Raw genomic sequence first — 12,637 nt, 5'->3', positions numbered from 1 at the left:
GAATGGCTGTAAACAAACTTTCCAGGTCTGTTGGTCGGCATGAAGTCAGACAGCTACACTCTGTTCAGACGTGAAAGATCTGATGCTATCAGCTAAGGGCCGCCCTGCTGCAGATCCTTTCACCTCCAGGCATAAGATGAAACCATCAGGCTTCAGCGACTGACCCGGAAATAGTTCTGTACCATAGAGCATCCGTTGCTGCCCAACTGCCCCTGAGAGAGCATTCGGCAGCTTACTATTTCTGAAACACGAATCCAAGGCCTCTCATTTTGCTGCCGTTCCTATGGATGTCCACTGCGACTATTTCTAAAGCAGTAATGAAAATCTTTTAGGCTTTGGCTTTCGAAGAATGGGGTTCATGCTCTGATTCTGTCTCAGGCAAGCCTATGTCCTTGGAGAGGCGTTGGGGCCTTGTGACCCCAGGGCCATCAACTGGCCAGCAGAGACAGCTGTCCCACCACAGCATGGGAAAGAGTGAGTGACGTACTGGGCGTAACGGGCACCATTAAATGCTACGGAAGTATTTCCTGCTAGTTCTCTAACAATGTCCCTTTTCAAAAATTATTTTCAAAATGTTATCCTGTCAATAAGAGAGCAAAACTGAAGAGGAAATCCAAAGAAACCCTATGTAGTAAGAATTTAATCTACTATCTAAGATAAGCCATTCACAATCTTTACTCCTGATTAAACAGCCTTTCTTCTTCTATAACAAATTGGGCTTAGGAACTGAGAAAACCCTACAGATATTGCCTTTAATTTGGAATAGCTGAACTAGGAGAAAAACATCAACAAGAAAACAAAAAGTGCCACTGAGTCATAGGAAATATTAACAAGCGATATAGATGAAAAAAAAATTTATCCATTTGAAGATGATAAGGGGGAGGAATAATTCATTTTACTTAAAAATATGACGAGGTAAAATAGAGTCCTCAGTAAATACAGCAGGTATTTTACTTAAATTCTTTATAATGTCTTTAAAGAGAAGGAAAGAAGGCCTCAGGGCATATTTAAGCTTCGTGAAGTCCATTTGGCTTTATTCATTCATTTCTTCTTTTATTCATTTGTACATTTAGAAAGTAGTTTTGGGAGATCAGGTGTTTCAGGCACACATGGTGGTTCTAATAGACACAGACCCTGCCCTCGTGATGTTTACAGCATCCTAGCTGCCCGGCAGTCACTGGTATATATCACAACATAATTATTTAAATGTTGAATGAAGGAAAAAAAGACTAAAAAATAAAAATACAAAGAAAAAAAAGAAAAATGAACATCAGAGAAAAGGGAATTAGAAAAAAGAGTGGAATAATCCAGAATTTTATCATCACTTTTAGTTAGAAATGAAATACTCTTTTCATATTATAGTCTTCAGTTGGGCTGTGGGCTTCAGAAAATAATCACTATCTTTGAAATGTGAATTAACGTTTTGATCACCACGCACAACCCTTCAACTGCTCTTTATTCCTAAACATTGCCAAGATCTTTGGGAGCTATAGTTATAATAAAACATTAGAGGAGGAGCAAGATTTTTCTTTCAGCTTCTGTGACAGTGATCAGAGTATTATTGCCATAGAAGCCAAATAAAATCAAACCACAATCTACCAGGGAGTTAAAAAGTAAACTCTTGTTTTGGCAGAAACTGTCAATTTCTCTAAAGTATGAGCATGACAGCAAGATACAGCATTCTTCCTGATAGATGATACAATGGCTATATGCTTTTTTTTGATGATGACCTCTTTAATCTTGAAAACATGAGATTGTTCTAAAATCTAACTTATTTCAGGGTAAAAGGCAGGTGAAGAGAAATATCTAGGTTGACAAAAGAATAGTAGCCCGAGTTCTTGGTATGTGCCAGGGATGTTTTTAAGCACTTGGCACATGCTACTTCCTGTTATCTGCATGACAATCCTTTGAAATATCTATAGTATCACCATTTTGCAGACAAAGAGACTGAGGATTAAGGAGGTTAAGAAACTCACCTAAGTTTCCATACCAAACAGAGTAGACATTTGAAGCCAGGTTTCCCTCGCTTTAGTACCCATCACTTTTCCAGAGCAATTTTCCACTGGCAGAATTCAAAACTCTTAGACCTTCTCAGGTGTACGTTTAAACTTAAGTGTTAATTTTATTTTCAAGATCTCTTTGGGGAAAAAAACACAGTTCACTGAATATTCTTCTAGAAAAAGAAAGTCACATGTTTCATTGCTCCTAATGAGATGTTGCAGCTCAGAAATTTCTATTACATTCTGACAATTAAGTTGCTAATAAACTGAGGAACCACTAATTGACTTATCCATCTCACAAATTCAAGAGCCAGCTAGCACCCTAGAACACAATTTCCATCACTGGACCAGAGATCATTCACAGTCTGCAATCCATGTAGGGATTAGAGATCTGATTTGCAGAAAATCGCATATTGTTCCCGTGCATGACGTGAAGTTCTGATTGGGAACACACACTCACACCTGTGCTCACACACATATGAGTACCAACATGCTAGACTGGAGCCAACTGCATTAGCAGAACCGAGGAGAAGATGTCAGTACGCTGGGGCCAATGCAATGGCTGTGGACCCCGTCTAAAAAATTTATGGTAATTGAAACCACAGAATCTTAGGAAATGCAGTCAATTTCATACAGTATCAAAAGGTCACTCTATTCAATTTATACTTGAGGCTGAGCACAATATTGAAAAAACACGTGAAAGCGAACGATCTTATCGGTTGTCTGGGACTCAACATTTACTGACTATATAAGGTAACTTACTGATTACCAAATAAATGCATTACCTGTGTTGAGCCCTGTATTGGCTCACCAAATTCTTGTAGAACTGAACACTGTGAAAGCATTACTAAATATGTCAGCGTTACCATATTAACTGCTCTGTTCCAGCTTCAGTAAGAGTGAAATTTTTGGTTCCATGTTCCACTAGTAACACGAAAGGTTCTCGGAAATTTTGCTATCTGCTCAAACTCGGTGTGTGATGCATCTTCTTACAGGAGCTACTCAAAAACAAAAACACTGGGGCGCCTGGGTGGCTCAGTCGGTGAAGCATCTGCCTTTGGCTCAGTCGTGATCCTGGGGTCCCGGGATCAGGCCCCTCCTGGGGCTCCCTGCTCAGCTGGGAGCCTGCTTCTCCCTCTCCCTCTCCCTACCCCCCTGCTCGTGCTCTCTCTCTCTCCCCCAAATAAATAAATAAAATCTTAAAAAAAAACAAACCCAAAAATATTAAGTATACTATATCTAGTGCTTCTCAAACCATTATGTGCATACGAATCACCACGAGACGTTGGTAAAATGCGGATTCTGATTCATGGAGTCCAGGCTGCAGCCTGAGATTCTCAATCTCTAACCATCTCCCAGATGATGCTCATGCGGCTGGCCCAAGGACCACAGCTTGAGTAGCAAGACTCCACTTTTCTTCAACTCAGCACATTTTCTCTACTACTGGCCCTCACGTCATCACGTATGGAAAAAAAAAAAAATCCGTTTAATTACAACTAATCCCCACTGGAAAGGCATGCCATAATGTTTTGAATTAAGACTTAGATTGTCTTATCATGTCACTCCTTCTAGCTCAGGTTGCAAATTGAAGGTCGTCAGGCCAGAACTAGTCCAAATATATGTTTTGTTTGAATGGCATGGTGCTTGGCTATAAAGGATTTTAAACATTACTATATTAGTTAATAACATTTACTAAACTGGACATGTCATCTAACATTTCTGTCTCCTCTAAAGAAGCCAGAAGATCGGGATATTTGAGAAGAAGCTGATCACTTTATACTGGGAGCTCCCTGCCTGGTTCTCCACCAGCTCCCCTGTCCTTACAGCGCTGACCTTGACTTTCTGTGGCCATCCTCTCTATTTCCTGTTCGCATCGGAGTCATTCTCTCCTCTGATTTTTTCCGCCGTTTTTGCAGCTCCTCATGATGGTATCTCTGATATAAAATGTTTTTCCCATTTCCTTTTCTTATAGGAACCCTAAGTGTGGCTTAAAATCCCATTTGGGGCACCTGGGTGGCTCAGTCAGTTGAGCATCTGACTCTTGATTTCCGGTTAGGTCATGATCTCAGGGTCATGAGATCAAGCCCCTTTTGGGCTCCGTGCTGAGCGTGGGGACTGCTTGGGATTCTCTTTCTCCTTTTCCCTCTGCCCCTCCCTGCTCACGCTCTCTCTTTAAAAAAAAAAAAAAAAAGGATCCATTTGACTTTTTCTGTCTCATTAAATATGAACTCTTTTAAAGTGTTTGCATATCATTCCGCATTTTATGCTTATCATATAAAGCCCATTCACCTTTTCATAAGCACATTTTTATCCGCCTTCATGTGATTTAGCGAAGTAGATGTGTGCGAGATCTATGACGCAGAGACGCAAGTACGCGTGCGTGCCTGCGTGCCGTCGTACACCAACGACCTCAGCTCTCAACTGGATGGTCACTGTCCTCGGGGAATTTACGGTGTGTTGTGGTGTTTGCGGGTTAACAGGATGATCCCCACGAAGTCATTACAGGAAAAGTTATTTCTGATTGTATGATGGAGCTATGATAGGCCTCTTGTCAGGTTTCCTTTTTGAATAAGGGATTCACAAAGAATTTCGGTTTTTCCTTTAAGTGTTTAGCCCTTAGGGTATTGGTTTTCTACATTAGAAGAAAGGTTTGGTTATAGAAACCAGAGACCTCAGCAAAACTTCTAATTACTGGAAACTTGACAGCTTGATGAAAGATAAGAACAGAAAGAGGGGATCATGTTTAGTGGAAGGCACTCTCTGAAACATCTCTTAGAGTGGGCAGAATGGGAGACAGGTGGGAACCAGAGCAGCACAGAAGATTCTGCACAAGAGCAGTATTCCCAAGAGAGCAGTGATACTTTACGTGTCTATCACACTGGGCCACAGAATCACCACATGTACTCTCATGGTTCATTCCCCCTTCTGTTTACCTCCGTTCATTCTTCCTTTCCTTCTCCTACCAATCTTCCCACTATTTCTTATGTTCCATAAATGAGTGAAACTATATAATTGTCTTTCTCTGCTTGACTTATTTCACTTAGCATTATCTCCTCCACTCCCGTCCATGTTGTTGCAAATGTTGGGTAATCGTTCTTTCTGATGGCTGAGTAATATTCCATTGTATATATGGACCACATCTTCTTTATCCAGTCATCTGTTGAGGGGCATCTCTGGGAAACAAACTGAGGGCTTCAGAGGGGGCAGGGTGGGGGACTGGGATAGGCCGGTGATGGGTATTAAGGAGGGCACATATTGCATGGAGCGCTGGGTGTTATACACAAATAATGAATCATGGAACACGACATCAAAAACTAAGGATGTACTGTATGGTGACTAACATAACATAATAAAAAATTATTATAAAAAAAAAGAATCACTACATGTACTAAACAAGTGAAAAGAAAGATATCCTAAGTTTATCTACTATGCTGCCGCAGGAAAAAACGAGATACATCCTGAGGAGGGAAATCGCAGGAGATGGATCTCCAATTTGGGAGTCAGCCATGTTTCCCTATCCGAACCTGAGGAATGCTTAGTCACCGTGAATTTTTGGTGGTGATGACGAGGAGGGGTTTCTGCAGAAAATTCTCCTGTAGTACCTGAAATAGTCTCTGCTTCTTATTTCAAGACTCACCAAGAATATTAAGAATATTTCAAGACTCACATCTCCTAACCAGAAGGATATACCAACACTGGATCAAATTATGGAATCATTTGGAAAATTATTTGATAAGTAAATCATTTCATATTTGGAGCCCCTGCCATGTCTGAGGCATCATTCAGGAAAGCACTGAGATAGCGAGCAACGTCGTGCGGTGAAGGGGTTGAGAGTGCGGGCTCTGGAGTCACACTGCACGGCCGTGAATACTGGTTCCACCACTTACTAGGGCTGAGGACCCATGCCCAGCTCCTGAATGCCAGGACTCAGTTTCCCATCCATAATGAAGACAAATTTTACAGGGAAAATAACTAAAATATCTGCCCCAAGGTGGTTATAAAGATTAAGTTAAAACATGGAAATTGCTAAGAACACTGCCTGTCACAGTGAGGGTTTCAACAGATACTATTGTTAAATGTTATGTCTGTTATCCTCAGTGAGTTTATAATCTAGTCAAGGAAGTGGGATAGGACAATGGAAATAGCACTAACTCCCTAAGGCTTGTATGTATGAAATGTGTCAGATAAGCCATTCAGATACTGGGGGTTACTTCGGAAAAGGGAGAATCATTTTTAGTTGGGTTTGTTGTTGTTGTTGTTGTTTCATTTTTAGTTTCAAATGATGTTTCCAGGAATTTAGGCAAGGGATTGCTTATCAAGGCATAGAAATGTTAACATAGGTTACCATAGCATAAATTATTCTGGTCATGGAAATCCCTTCGACAACCATTACAAAACAGACCTCTCCTAACATTTTGGTGTATTAGCACCTCCAGGTTTTCCCTCAGACCTGGACGATGAAGGCATATCATGGGCATATCTAGACTTCACATACAAATTGATTGTGGACCTATCCAATTACCAGGAGCACAAACATATTTCTGAAGGCCTCCTAACTTGTGTGGCCTGACAGAGAGGCCATACAGTCAAATAATTCCACAGGCTTAGCAAAGAAACATAGCTTGAGAAAAGAAATAAAAACTCAAACTGAGATGCCCTTGTCCCACAAAGATGAGTTTTATTTTTATTTATTTATTTTTAACAATCTATTTACCTTTCATTCAAATGTGGAGTTTTATTTTATTTACAATTTAGGAATGATCTAAAACTAAACTGGAAAGCCACAATTGGGGGAAAAAGTATGATTTCACTGATATCAATTATATAATAGAAGTTTATCAGCTCCATATAGAAAGCTTCACATATTGGCATTTACCAAGAACATAAAAATGGCAATACACATTTTTGCTATCATGTATACTTTTCAGCTCATTATCTGAATGTCAATAGTAAAGATGTGTTTTGATACTAATTAGATGCAAGTACTAAAATGTTTGGTTCAAAGGCAGGGCTCACCTTAAAATAATGTTTCACTGTGTGTATTTCCTAGGGACAGATATGCCATTTATTTTTGCAATCTGAACATACAGCATATCTGAATAAGCCCCAGATGAATGAATAGATGGATATGAAGAAAAACGGGGAAGGAAGAGAAAGAAAGGCCTTATTTCGAAATAAAATAAATTCAAATATTTTACCAGCTTCTCTAAGTGATCTCCTTCTTTATGCCACTCTTCACTTATCATTGTCTTATTTGAACGTACCATTTGGCTCTCAAGACAAAGAACACTTAATATGAGTCAGCCTTTAAAATCCCCATCTTTACTCTCAAATAGATGCTGACCTGGAACATAGTAGGCATTCAAAAAGCACTTGCCCAATATATGAGAATGGTTGAACTCACTGGAAGCTCCTTTAGGACAAGCAAGTACCTACTTATGCTTGATGGTTCTCCAGATACCTAGCATTATACCTTGACAATAATGTACTCCAAAAATAATTTCAGCTTTACTTAATTCCTTATTCATTCAACATATACTTAGTGAGAATTTGCTATAGATCAGACACTGAGTTAAGTAATAGGACTATGTTAGTGGAAGTCACAGGCCCCAGACCCTCAAATAGCTTGCCATCCAGAGGGAGAAGCAGAATAGATTAGAAACAGGTAGATTGAGAAGTCAGGGGCAAAAGTATGGTTGCTACAGGGTACTCGGTAAAGGCACCAGATTCCGCAGGACACGAGAGAGAGACAGTCTAAGAGAAATGATAGAGAAGGGGACATACAGTTGCTAATAAGGAATTAGGCAAGCAAAGAAGTGGATAAAGAGACATGCTATATCTAAACAAAACAACATAACTTACACTTAGAAAAACCCAAAGTGTCACCAGACCTGGTATATTATAGCAGACATTCAACAGTCGCTGAATAAGTAATGGTTACCCAAGCGTTATGTTATGGGAACCATCTGATACATAACTAGCACCAGGTTCTCCCACCCTGAACCAAAATAAAGCATGGTATTTGCAAACTGGTTGCCACAGTTATAAGAGAAAACAACAACAACAAAAATTGATATCTCCTCCTTCCTCCTCCTCCGCCCAAATGGCTCGCATGATGCGTAATAGAGCTTACTGCCTTTCGAGAATGGACCATTACAACTGTAAAGAAAATCACACAGCAGTTGTTGCAAATGCCACACGCTGAACTTTTGCAACCAGGATTCTGAGCGAGGATTCTGTGTGTCAATATTTTCTGGAGCGTCGGCCCCTGCTTCCCGGCTTCTGCTTACCCGGGGCTCATTAGTCATCGCAAACATCATTGACTCAGTGTGGTTCACTTTCACATACAGAAGTCCTTTGCGTAGTGGCTCTCATCCGCCACAGGAGAGAGAGGCCCCGGCCGTGCTCAGAGCCGCAGGGCCCTCTGAGAAGTCACACTGTGGTTGCTTGTCTTTCCTCCGAGGGTTACGTTTCATGACAGATATTAAACATCTTGTCCGTTCTAGGATTGCTTTTGAAAATTATGCACTAATGATAGCCACTCAAGCAAGTAGCATATTCATTTCCCTTTGGCCTCTGTCTGGAGCTTCCCAATTTGGTCATTTCTTCAACAAATATTTCTTAGGCGCATACCATGTGCTAAGTAAAGGGTACTGGAATGGATAAAAAGAAACATGGCCCCTCCCTCATGGAACCTACATTGGATTAGAGCCACCCACTGGATACACACTAAGAAGCCAGTGAACAGAAGCCCCACTGGCCCCACATCACCAAGGGGCTGGTACGGAGCCCAGGGGCAGGCTGCTGGACACTCCCTCTCTGGAATTTGAATCCTGCCCAGAATTCTCCTACAGTTTTCTGTTTCTTTCCCCACCCCCCTCAAGGACACTTCCGGTTTTGCCGAGCTATCCAGGAAGTTTGGGGTATTGAACACTCCTACAAAGTTGCTATTTATTGACTACCAATTACGTACAAGCATTGGACTATGCACTTCCTTTATTTCTACATATATTATTTGAAATTTGTTTTAAATGAAAAGACTAATGTTTCTTGGCAGACACACATAAGTGATTTCTCAGGGATAGCAAATATATGCGATTACAGAATGTAATTAACACATCCTCCCATATCCCCGGAGCCAGCACACCACTGGGCTCACAGAAGATGCTGATCACTGACGCTCCATACATGTTTCTAGAATTGCTCAGTCACCATAAAAGGCAATGAGTGCATAGTGCCAAATGCCAAGGTGATGTGCGGACCGTAAGAAGGAAAGCTCACCTTTGGCAAATAACATCAGAGATAAGGTTTCATAATATGTATTTCATGTGTGTATATATACATGTATATTTTAAAGGCACTGATAATTAAAATATCAGCATTATTTTCAAGTCATGGAATTCTAGAGGATGCCACTGGGCGGTAGAATTCCCACTGTTTATTTGGGAACAAGAACCCCATTTGTTTCCTTAACATCAAGCACATTATGCTGACAAGATCCTCCCGCCACTCTGAAGACCCTATAGCTTTCATGAGTTGTTTCTAGACTGTTTGGAACAGCACCAAAATTTCCTTTACAAAATTATCCCTTCCCCATTAGATACAAACTAAGAGCCAGAAAGCAAAAGCCCCACTCCCTGCTCACTATCCAGGGGCTGACACAGAACCGGGGAGAAACCTAGTGAAACCTGAATTGTGATTGGAATCCTCCTGTAGTTTTGTTCCTAGTTCAATACGCTCGCCTTATCCACACTGATATCCTTCCACTCTCCTGTTTAAGGGAAAAAGAGTTGATTCTTTTTTTTTTTTTTATTCTGTTGTTTACAACCAAAGTACTCTAAATTACAAATCCCAACTACAACAGCTAAATTTGGAATGGTTTCCATGTAATAGACTGATTCTTAGAAAAGTAAAGGCTTTGTTCATGTTACATTTATTTTCTTTATAGATACACGTCTGGATAAAGACAGGTATCATCACCTATAGCTGTTTATAGACTTTTTATTCATTTCACCAAAAAACATGTATTGTATACTCACTATGTTCCAGGCACCGTGCAAATCATTTTCAATGCATTGTCTCATTTAATTCTAGCAACAACCCACCAGCTCTAGGAAAGCAGGATTTTTTTTTTTTCTCCCTTGTTCACTACTGAATTCCCAGGATCTAGCAGATTTTTCACATGTAATAAGTGACGGGTGATTATTTGCTAAATTTATGAATAAACCTATGAGGCAGACACTATTACATGAAAGAAGAAATCAAGACTCCGAGAAGTTGAGTTAATGTATTCATGGCCCCAAGCAAGTAAGTGGTGAAACTAAGATTTAAAACCCAGGCCTGACTCCAGGCTTCTACCTCCTAAACATCTTGCCATCCTTTTAGGTTTTGGGGATAACAGAGGAAAAAAAGAGTGTTGCCGATGCCTAGGAATGTGGGCAAGCCCCTCTGATTCCTGGTCTCTTCATTGTGAAGTGGAGATATGGCCCTCATTTGGCTTTTGTAAGTTTGTGATAGTCTCTTTGTACATATGGGAGAATGCCATGGAGTGATAATACGTTCATATTAAAAGAAGCCATGGAGAGGCAACTCTCACCTTGGCCATCGCTAGCTTGTGGGGTGGCAAGCCTCTTAAGCATGAGATGAGTACCATACCTCAAAACACCTGCCTTCTAGTCCTTTTAGAAAGGCAGGGAGAATTACTGATAGTTCATGGGCTGTGAGTTGAACTATAAATATAAGTTAAGATCTATAAATATATAATTATATAAAAATAAATTGTATAACTTAAAGTATAAATTTATACCTATATTTTATAAGGCAAATTATAAATATAAATTAATGTAACATATAAGTCTAGATATATATGATATAAATAAACATAGTTATAAATTAAGGTATAATTATAATAACTTTTAATACCAGGCCACTCTAGGTATTCATGAATTATCCACTCTACTGGATTTCCTGGACTTCCCAGGGAATAAAGTTATATTAGGAGACTGCTCAAGTGTCATTTCATAAACCATTCTTCCTCGGGTTGCCTCTTAATTAGGGAAGAAAAATATTGCTTAAAATGCCAGTCCCAAAGTCAGACCAAGACAAGGTTCAACGCAGAGATGATGCCAACACAATCAACACAGGACCACTGATGGGCCATTACAGATGTGGTCTTTGGCTTGTCCAGCTAGCTCTAGTCTGCCTGCATGCCGAAAGTATGAGGGAGAGTTATCCTGAGGCTCTTCCGGCAAAGGAAAGAGAAAAGATGTGTTCAAAACAAGTAGAAAGAAAGAAAATTAAAGGACTGAAAGAAGAACATTAACAAAAACTAGAACATTTAACATATTTAAAACATTTAAAATAAAATACCAAGAAGAGCAAAGAGTTTCACTACATCTTGATCAACAGGGAATATTCAAATAGCACAGAAAATTCCAGAAGAATGGGAACCTGGTAAAAGCCTTTCATATTAGACAATTAAGAATTTTCTGATGATATCGGAGGATGCACCATTTAACTCAAGATTGAGGGGGATTAGAGGGAATGATACTGTCTCCTTACAATCCTTCAAAAACTGGATGAAAATATAACTTTAAGTAAGAAGAAAAAAGAGTGGAGAGCAACAGAAGAATTCTAACAAATCAAGGGATTCTAAATAAAGAGCAAAAAGTCAGATGCAGGACAAGATAAGAGGCAGAGTACGAAGAGTGGTGCTTGGAGGGCATTGGGTACCACTGGCTTGCACTCTACCTGGTAATATCTGCCTGCTGACCACTCTTGGCCTCCACGGGGTGACCAGGCTCCCGGGAAAAACAATAATGCCAGGTAATACCAGTTGCATTCTTAGATATTTATCTTCATCCAACAGCAGTATAGCTGTTACCATAATACCCCGATCAATAATTTGCTACCAAACCAGAACACTATGACCTTTAAATACAACATATTTCAAATGAAGGGCAAGCACACATAACAGTCCTTTCTCAGTGCGCGGCAGTGGGGGGTGGAGGGGTGGTGAGAGCCCTCTCCTGTTTAGACAGCAATAAAACACTGTTTTATAAACATAACCAGAAATGCAAAATGGGCACCACTTTATCTTAAACATCAATGCACAAAAACCTGTATTATTCGAAACAAAGAATGAACCAGGTGAAATGGAATCACTGGCTGGACCAAAGATTTTGGTACAGTCACCAGACCCAGCCTGGTAACTACTCAAAATATCTTATTACCCGGGTAATTTCCCCAGCCCCCTAAAAATATTTCCAGGGTGGTTTAGAAGATCACAAGTCAAATGCCATTCATTCATTCATTCATTCATTAGGCAGTACTGAGTAACTCTTTGTGTCCAGAATTTTGAACTAGGAACTGAAGACCAGCTAGGAAGACACAGGAACTAAAGGAAATAAAAATTGTCATCCCAACTTATAAATTAACTGAGGTAATAATAAGTAATCATATGGCATGTATTTATTGGGCTTCTATTATGTGCAAGGCATTGCATATAAGAAAAAGATGAGGGGTGCCTGGGCAGCTCAGTCAGTTAAGCATCTGCCTTTGGTTCAGGTCATGATCCCAGGGTCTTGGGATTGAGCCCTGTGTTGGGCTCCTTGCCCAGCAATGAGTCTATTTCTCTC

Source organism: Ursus maritimus, unplaced genomic scaffold (genome assembly GCF_017311325.1).
Source record: "Ursus maritimus isolate PB19 unplaced genomic scaffold, ASM1731132v1 scaffold_8, whole genome shotgun sequence".
Classification (NCBI taxonomy): domain Eukaryota; kingdom Metazoa; phylum Chordata; class Mammalia; order Carnivora; family Ursidae; genus Ursus; species Ursus maritimus.
This window is presented reverse-complemented; position numbering follows the sequence as displayed.